Source organism: Gossypium arboreum, chromosome 12, assembly GCF_025698485.1.
Source record: "Gossypium arboreum isolate Shixiya-1 chromosome 12, ASM2569848v2, whole genome shotgun sequence".
Classification (NCBI taxonomy): Eukaryota; Viridiplantae; Streptophyta; class Magnoliopsida; order Malvales; family Malvaceae; genus Gossypium; species Gossypium arboreum.
Window position 1 is genome coordinate 11,440,152 of NC_069081.1, and position 8,611 is coordinate 11,448,762.

Sequence of the window (8,611 nt, forward strand, 5' to 3'; positions counted from 1 at the left end):
TGGATCCCCTCAGCAGAAACCACGTGCCTTAGAAATGTTAGCTCTCGCAACCAGAATCCACACTTACCCAACTTAGCGTAGAGCTGTTTCTCTCGAAGTATCTGAAGCACTACTCTAAGATACTCATCATGCTCATTCTCAATCTTAGAGTACACTAGAATATCGTTGATAAAGGCTTTGATGAACTGATCTAGATATGATTGAAAAAATCGGTTCATCAGATCTATTAATGCAACCGGAGAATTCGTCAAACCAAAAGACATAATTTGGAACTCGTAGTGCCCATAACGAGTCCTAAATGCCGTCTTATGAATATCAGCTTCCTTAACTCTAAGCTGATGATACCTAGAGTAGAGATCTATTTATATAATATTAAAACACCTTGGAACTGATCAAACAGGTCATTGATCTTTGAAAGTAGGTACTTGTTCTTTACAATCAACTTATTCAGTTGCTGGTAGTCGATGAAAATCCTCATGGTACCATTCTTTTTCTTTACAAATAGAACTGGTGCCCCCCACGGAGACACACTAGGATAGATGAAACCACGATCCAGAAGCTCTTGAAGTTGAGCCCTAAGCTCTATAAGCTCATTCAGTGCTATACGGTATGGAGCAATGGACATCGAAGTTGTACCTAGTAGAAGCTAAATGCGGAACTCAACTTCTTGATCTAAAGGTAAACCTGGTAAATCATCGGGAAAAAATTTGAAAATTCCTTCACTGTTCTAATATCTCCAACAGAAGAGTCCCCAGAAACTGAAACATTGACGTAGGCCAAATACGCCTCATACCCTTTCCGAACCAATTTCTCGACCACTAGAGTGGATATCACATTAGAAAGTTAATCTTGATGCTTGCAGATTACAACCACTTCCTTATCATCCTCGGTCCTTAGAACGGCCCTCTTAGTCGTGCATCCAAACTAACTCAGTGCTCTACTGACCAATCTATACCCGGAATCAAGTCGAACTCCCCAAATGGTAGCTCCATCAGATTTTTCAGAAACAAAACCCATTGTACTTCCAACGGTACATTCCCATATAGTCTATTTACCTGAACAGATTGTCCCAACGGACTCAGCACAGAGATCTCACTAGAAGTACACTCAACAGTAATCCCGAAGTTTTCAGAAGCCAAACGAGGTATGAAGGAATGTGTGGATCCTATGTCAATCAAAGTAGTATATAAATCATAAAAAAACCATACTCATGATCACATAAATGACGTCTCTATCCTTTCGGTGTCAAGCAGCATAAACTAGTGTAGTCTACCCGATGCTCTTTGTCCTCGGCCCATACTATTACCACCTTAGCTGGTCCACAGTCCCTAGCTTGCATCTGATCAGCATGATGTAGACACTCTCTAATCTGATGCTCTAATGTCCGACATCTCAGACAAGCTCCCAATTTCCTCCAACACTTGCCCGAAAGACGCCTACCATAGTCACCACAAGGCTGAATCTTAGCAGGAGCAACAAGAACTCCCACTCTAGTAGGCCCATTAGGTCTAGCCCGTTTCTTAGGCATCTGAATAGAACTAAAGGGCTCTGAATCCCTCTTATTCTTGCCTCTCTCTCGGTCTTTATTTTGACATTCCACGCGTTTAACCTCTTCGACAATCTTCGCATCATCTAACAAAATAGCAAAATCTCGCTTCCTCTACGGAGCAATCAATACCCTCAAACTATCTCTCAAGCCATCCTCGAAACACACACATTTTTCATATTCGGATGCCATCATGCTTTGAGCATAGCAGCTCAATCTTAGAAATTTGACCTCATACTTAGCCATAAACTTACCACTTTGCGTGAGATTTATGAACTCACGCCTACGAGCATCAACATAGCTCGCGCCCACATGTTTTCCCTAGAAGGTAGTCTTAAAGTATTCCTAGTTCAGACGTTTCGGTTGAGTACCCTCCTCAACTGATAACCACCACTAATAAGCTTCATTGCGAAGCAAAGAAACTGTACCCTTCAATTTCTGCTTAGGAGTGCAGTCAATGTTGTTCATTATCCTCTCAGTGGCCACCAACCAATATTTGACCACAGTAGGGGCGACTCTCGTAACACCCCTAAACAGCTCAGCTCTATTGGACCGGAGTCATTCAATTACCAACGCACGGCCCAGAGATCTAGAATGGGTTCTAGCGACCCTCTCTAAAACTCTCAATATGGCTTGGGACAGTGCGTCATCCCCAGCCGATCGGCTTTGAGACCCAGTCTCAGTAGAAGGTGTAGCCGGAGTCTCACTCGTATCCAAATTTGGCATACTACCCAGAGAGGAAGACTCAACTTGAGCCCCCTACGGCGCCCACCCGCCGCACTCATGAAATCCTCGACTACGTTTTTCTTGTGCGCTTATCGTAATTTGATTTTATTTACATTTTAAAATTTTATGCACTAGTTTTCACGTTTATTAACAGAAATTTTATGCTTCAATTATCAGAAGTTCAGAAGTATTTTAGAGGTTTTAGTTTCTAACTAATTCATAGTTTCAGAGAGTTCTAACTACAGTGTTTTCTAAGTCTAGAAGTACTTATAAGATCAACGCCTGAGACTCAATGTACCACATACTTACTGAAAAAGAAACAATTCTTTTTTTGCAAACCAGTCTTTTTTCAAATCGAATTTTGGAAACCAAAATTCACAGCTCGAGTTTTACAACTTGGCTTTGATGCCACTAAATGTAACAACCCAAACCCAGCTTAGACGTTATGGCAGAATCCGGGAGTGTTACGAAGAAGAGTTTTGAAACTGTATTTATTTCGACAAAAACCTTATAAAGTTACTTGTTATAAAGTGTCCAAATTTTACAAAACATATTTATTTACTTGTTTATTATTACAGAAACCGTCGTGAATTTATTCATTCGCCAAAACATAATTTGCAGTGAAAAATTTTAAAAGTCATTATATTTTAGAAACTCAGTTCGTGTTTCCAGAAAAACCTTCGTTTGCATAAAGCCATCGTTTTCGTTAATTTTTTTGACATGCAACATAGGATAGAAAACAATCAAAACCAAAACCAACAGTTAAAACCATATAGTCCCAAACGTTCCAAAAGTTACAAACTCTCAAATAAATCTAGAATTTTAAAAATACCGAAAACTCAAATACAATTTTAATTAGTGGTCACCGCTGAGCCTCTATCGTACCGACCCGCATATGCCCGAGGGTTACCTGTACAAGACAGGCAACCATATGTGAGTTTTTGTAAACTCAGTGTGTAACTAAAAAAGATAGACATACAAATGTAAATGGTATTCTTATATGCAGAACAAATACAAATATAGACCTAAGTTCTTAACAGATACATATATTAGAATCAGATAATCCAAACATATATACAGAATCCTTACCCCATCCTCTACACACCATCTCCGTCCACCCCATCACACCATGTGGGGTTAAAAACATCCAATCATCCCTACATACCATGTAATATCGATGCGACATATAACAGAATAATGTGCAGTCAAGCTGCCAGAAATTAAGTGAAAAGTCGCCGTACAGATTACTTCCTTCACATATATTAATCCCACCCCAAATATAGATACAACATGCAGATAACAAATAACAAATACAGAATCACATGATTAACACGCTCGTATACAGATATTATACTTATTTATGCAAAGCAATTAGACATGCATATCCGTTTCCTACTCAGATCAGACTATTAGATTAACAGATCCCATACAATGGGTTTAGTTAGCCCTTACCGACCCTACGGTAGATCCACAGTCAATTAGAATGACCCGTACGACCCTAGGGAAAATTTCAGGATTTTGTGCCTACATGCTTATATGGCCCACATGCTCAAATTGGCTTTGTCCATATGGCCCACATGACTTGGCCCAAATCCCACACGCCCGTGTGGCTCACATGCCCAATCCAGCCTAGCATGTGTGGCCCACATGGCTGTGTCTCGCACACGGCCTCACCCTCAAAGTCATGCGGTCGGCCACACGTCTGTTTGGAGTCGACAGACCCAATTTTTGGCTTTTGTCGAACCTCATTTTTTTGTGTTTTAGGTACACAACTGGTTTGGTTTTAATGCTATTGCGATCCCGAGCCCACTAGAACCTAAAAATAACATTCCTATGATCAATTTTAAGTACCGAAACACCAATTATAAAAACCCTAATCGACATACTTGAACGTAGTACACAAATGAAAAGTTCGATCACTTACCAGAATAGTTACGTCAACCTTAACACTTTACACGATAGACGATGAATTTTGATCCCCTTGATTAGCACATAACACCAGAATACACAACATTAACGCAACCGAAAATGACCTACAATTGCACAAAATTTCAAGAATACTTACCAACCACAATTCGAGCAATGATCACAAAACCAAAACACAGAGATTGATGATAGTTTTTGAACAGAAAAGGAGAAGGTAGCAAAAAAAAGGAAAAAACGAAGTGTATAGAAAATGGGAGAAAAGACTGACGTTAATTTTTTTTTGAAAGAGAGAGAAACAAATTTTGAAAAAAATAAAATAAAATAAAATAATATCCCTTATCCCTCAAATTTAGGCATGATCTCCTACTAACCCAATCCTAACTACACAGACTTCCAAACCCATCCAAACTCTCTCAGACAACCAAGACAAAAATTAACATTCATGCTCGTACGAGGATTCAAACACAAGACCTCCAACAAGCGTCAAACACAAGACCTCCAACAAGCTAAGTCCTTACCACTTGAACTAGCAGACTCATTCTAATATGAGTTTACAAACAATATAAAATAAGCCTACCAAATAGGGATAAGGCTAGGATAAAAAATAACAAAATTTGCCAAATATGAGACTTAAACCTAAGACCTTACACAAACACCCAGAACACTTATCCACTAAAACAGATACACATTTGTGTCAAAATTTACACAAATAGAAATAAATTATTCAGGGTGCCACAAATACTAATTTGGTAAAGGTTTATTGCTATTAATAACACAAATGTTCAACTTTAGAAAAAAAATATTTTTTCGTTGTGTAAGAAAATCATTGTGTAACCCAAAATTTTTCAACAATAACATCTGTCTTTCAATAATAATTCTTATCTAGAATAGTTTTAAAATAATTTTCTTCAAAGATATCTATATTTTAGAACAAATTCTACCGAGAACAATATTGTCACAAAACACCTTTATAGAACAACTCAATATAAAGCAAGATTATCTAGGATATCACCTTTTTCATGAGCTATTTCGCAAAAGATATTTTACTCGATATTTCTTCACAAAATAAAAGTATTGGAGATAATTTGAAATATGGAAAGATTTTTAGGTTGTTTTCACTTTTGAGATATTACAAAGAACTTGACTTAATGGATTAGATATAGAAAATTTGGTATCTAAATTTAAAATGCATTTGGACACCACATAGTAATTGGATGAAATTGTAATTATTATAGTAGTAATTACACTCTCTTGTAATTATGAGAAGTTCTAATTCCTTAGGCGTGTTTGACTTATAGAGTGTAATTACATCATAATTCCCTATGTAATATTTGGAAGTATAAATAATAATTACATAACAAAATAATTTTCAATTTAAAAATGATATTAATTATTATAAAATTATCAATAATACTTGATAAGAAAAATCTTTAAACAAGTAACAAAACCTAAAATCAAACCATTGTATACAATACATTAGTCCAAAAAATATTCGATAATATGATTACTAATTGAATTAGCAAGAAAATAAATATTCTAAAGAATTTTATCGATTACTTTGTATTCGATATTCATTGAGTCGTTCTCTCTCTAACATTAAATATATACTCATTGTTATCACCAATTGATCCTTGACCAAATATAAATAATTAATAGAAAATATTATGCAATTTAGTTAAATTTAGTACAAGTAATTTATAATAAATACTATGTAATTTAGTTAATTATTTAGCATATCAAAATGTATAGAAACTTATCTCTCATCAATAAAATTTTAAATTATTTAAAAGATTAGTAAAACAAAAAATAATTATATTTAAAAATATAGATTCTAAAATTAAAATACTATTATTTATTATATAAAAATAACTTTTCAATATTAAATAATGTACAGACATGTTTAAAAAATCATAAGATAATTGAATTTTAATGTAATTGTTTGTAATTATCCGCATAATTACTTCAATTCTCATCCTCCCTTAAGAATTGAAAAGTGTAATTGGGGTACAATACCTCTATTGTTTGAGGTCTGGGTCGACTGCTTAGAGGATGATTCTTCAAAGACTTTTCCTAATAAGATAACCGATTCCCTCTCAACAACTCCTAATTCAGTGAGATCCATTAATTACAATTATTTCCCAAACATAATACAATTGTATAATTACAAACAATTACATTCAAATCTAATTAATACGTAACTTTTCAAATGCATCCTTAATCAACATACATTGTTGCATAAAATGCTGAAGTAGTTTAGTTGATAAGTACTTTTTTTATACAATAGTACAATTCATTACAAACACAATGACGAAACCTTGGACCGCTAATGAACTTGAAACCACACAAGTTTACCACTGAACCAGTGACATGATTAGCTTAGGTGATAAATACCAAATGAATAAAATATATAATTCGAATGTGAATTTACATATAAACCCTTACGTTATCCATCACAAACAGACTTGATATTCTGAGTAAATCAATCATTGGTTTAATCTCTTTTAATCAATATTAAAAGGATAAGACAAGCAGATCACTCAGATACAGTAGAAACAACGTCAGCTTTTCCGGCAGTGAGTTGTTTTTTCTTTCAACGGAATCCAAATGTTGTAAATCAAATCTTAAAAACATTCTGAGACAAACACATAATGATACATTAACAAAGGCTGCTAAGTCATAAGTCAATTGTGGATGAGGATCACTTGCTTTTCATAAAGTTCTCAACTTGCTTTTAAAATTTGGAATTTTTCAAGTTGTTTTATGTACTTCTTATTTTTAAGTTGGGATGGTTTTAAGTTAATTTAAATTATTCAATAAATGGATTTATTTTAAGATGTTTAGAAATCTCTGTGTAAATCCATTCTGACTGTTGCTTGAAATTGAAATGATCTTAGAATTGACGATAAGTAATGGGTCCAAAAGTATATTGATAAATAGAATCTCACAGTTGTTGGCAATTCATGCGGTGAATGATTGAAATTATGGAATACAAAATAGTATTGAAGGGGCACCAAACAGCTACAAGTGCATTGCATCCAAAAGAATTTTGGATTTGGAGATGACAGCTCGATGGGCCATATCATGTTCATAAGAAGATGGACCAAAATGGGTTCTCAAACCTTTAAATCCTTTTCTTTGACTCCTTTCCTTAGGCTTCTTTTGGATACAATTCACATCTAAAAGACAAAATGTGCTATGTTGACAAAGATTTTAAGTCAGGTTTCAAGGCATTACTCACTGTTATCCGAATTTGGATAATTGCGAAATATAATATGGGTTTGATATAAATATGTTTCAAAATTTTCAGTCATATATCAGATATGTACCATATTTTCAGTCATATATCAGATATGTACCATACACATGGAGAGTAAGAGAAAGCAAAATAGCATGAGTCTCTACTGAGATTTGGAAGAGGCAGGAACTATTGTTGACAACATATCCTGTTTCTAATTATGTTACAGCAGCTTAATTAAAAGATTCTTCTAGGTTAAGGCCCAAAATCTAAGAAGGGTTTAGAAGGACTCATATGCTCAAAGACACCAGTTGTTCCTATTAGTAAAGGTCAACAATAGATGAAATCAATTTGTTTGGCCGGTTTATATAAATAATCTACTTAATAGATCAACTATCAATTAAATTATTATTGATGAAATAATAACATAAATTAATTGACTTAATATTGTTCAATTCGATCAGTTAAATCAATTAATCGATTTTTTTCTTATAATAAATTTTTTCTTCTCCTCTTTTATGGGTTCAAATTGTGGAAATAAAATAAAATAAAATAAAATAAAGAACACACAGATTTTACGTAGAAACTCTTTTGGGAAAAAAAAACCACGGGCAGAGGAGAAGAAAATTCACTATGTTGAATTCGAATAATTACAAGAGGAATAGACTATGTCTATTTATAGGCTTGTAAAGCCATATTCTAGTAAGATTGAAATACCTTATTCTAATCAATATAAAATAGATGGAGGTTAATAAGGTTTAAAAAACCTTATTCTAAAATAAAATAAAAGAAGTGTAGTTCTATATGGATTTTACTTTTATTTTATTTTACCACTGTATTTTATTTAAATAAGGATTCGGGTCATTTAATTCTAACAATATCCACCTTGACACGAATTCTCAATGAACAAGTTCTTCATCGCGAACTCTCAACGAACAGGTTCTCCAACTCTTTCACAAAACCTCTTAAGGGTTTAACTTCAACAATGAACACCAACCAAGTCTAAGCAATGCTCAAACTTGGTTATGGGAAGTGACTTAGTCATCATATCTGCAGGATTTTCATTAGTACTAATTTTGCTCACAACAATATCACCACGAGCAATAATATCACAAAAAAAATGATACTGAACATTAATGTGTTTTGTTCTCTCATGAAACATTTGATCTTTTGTAGGG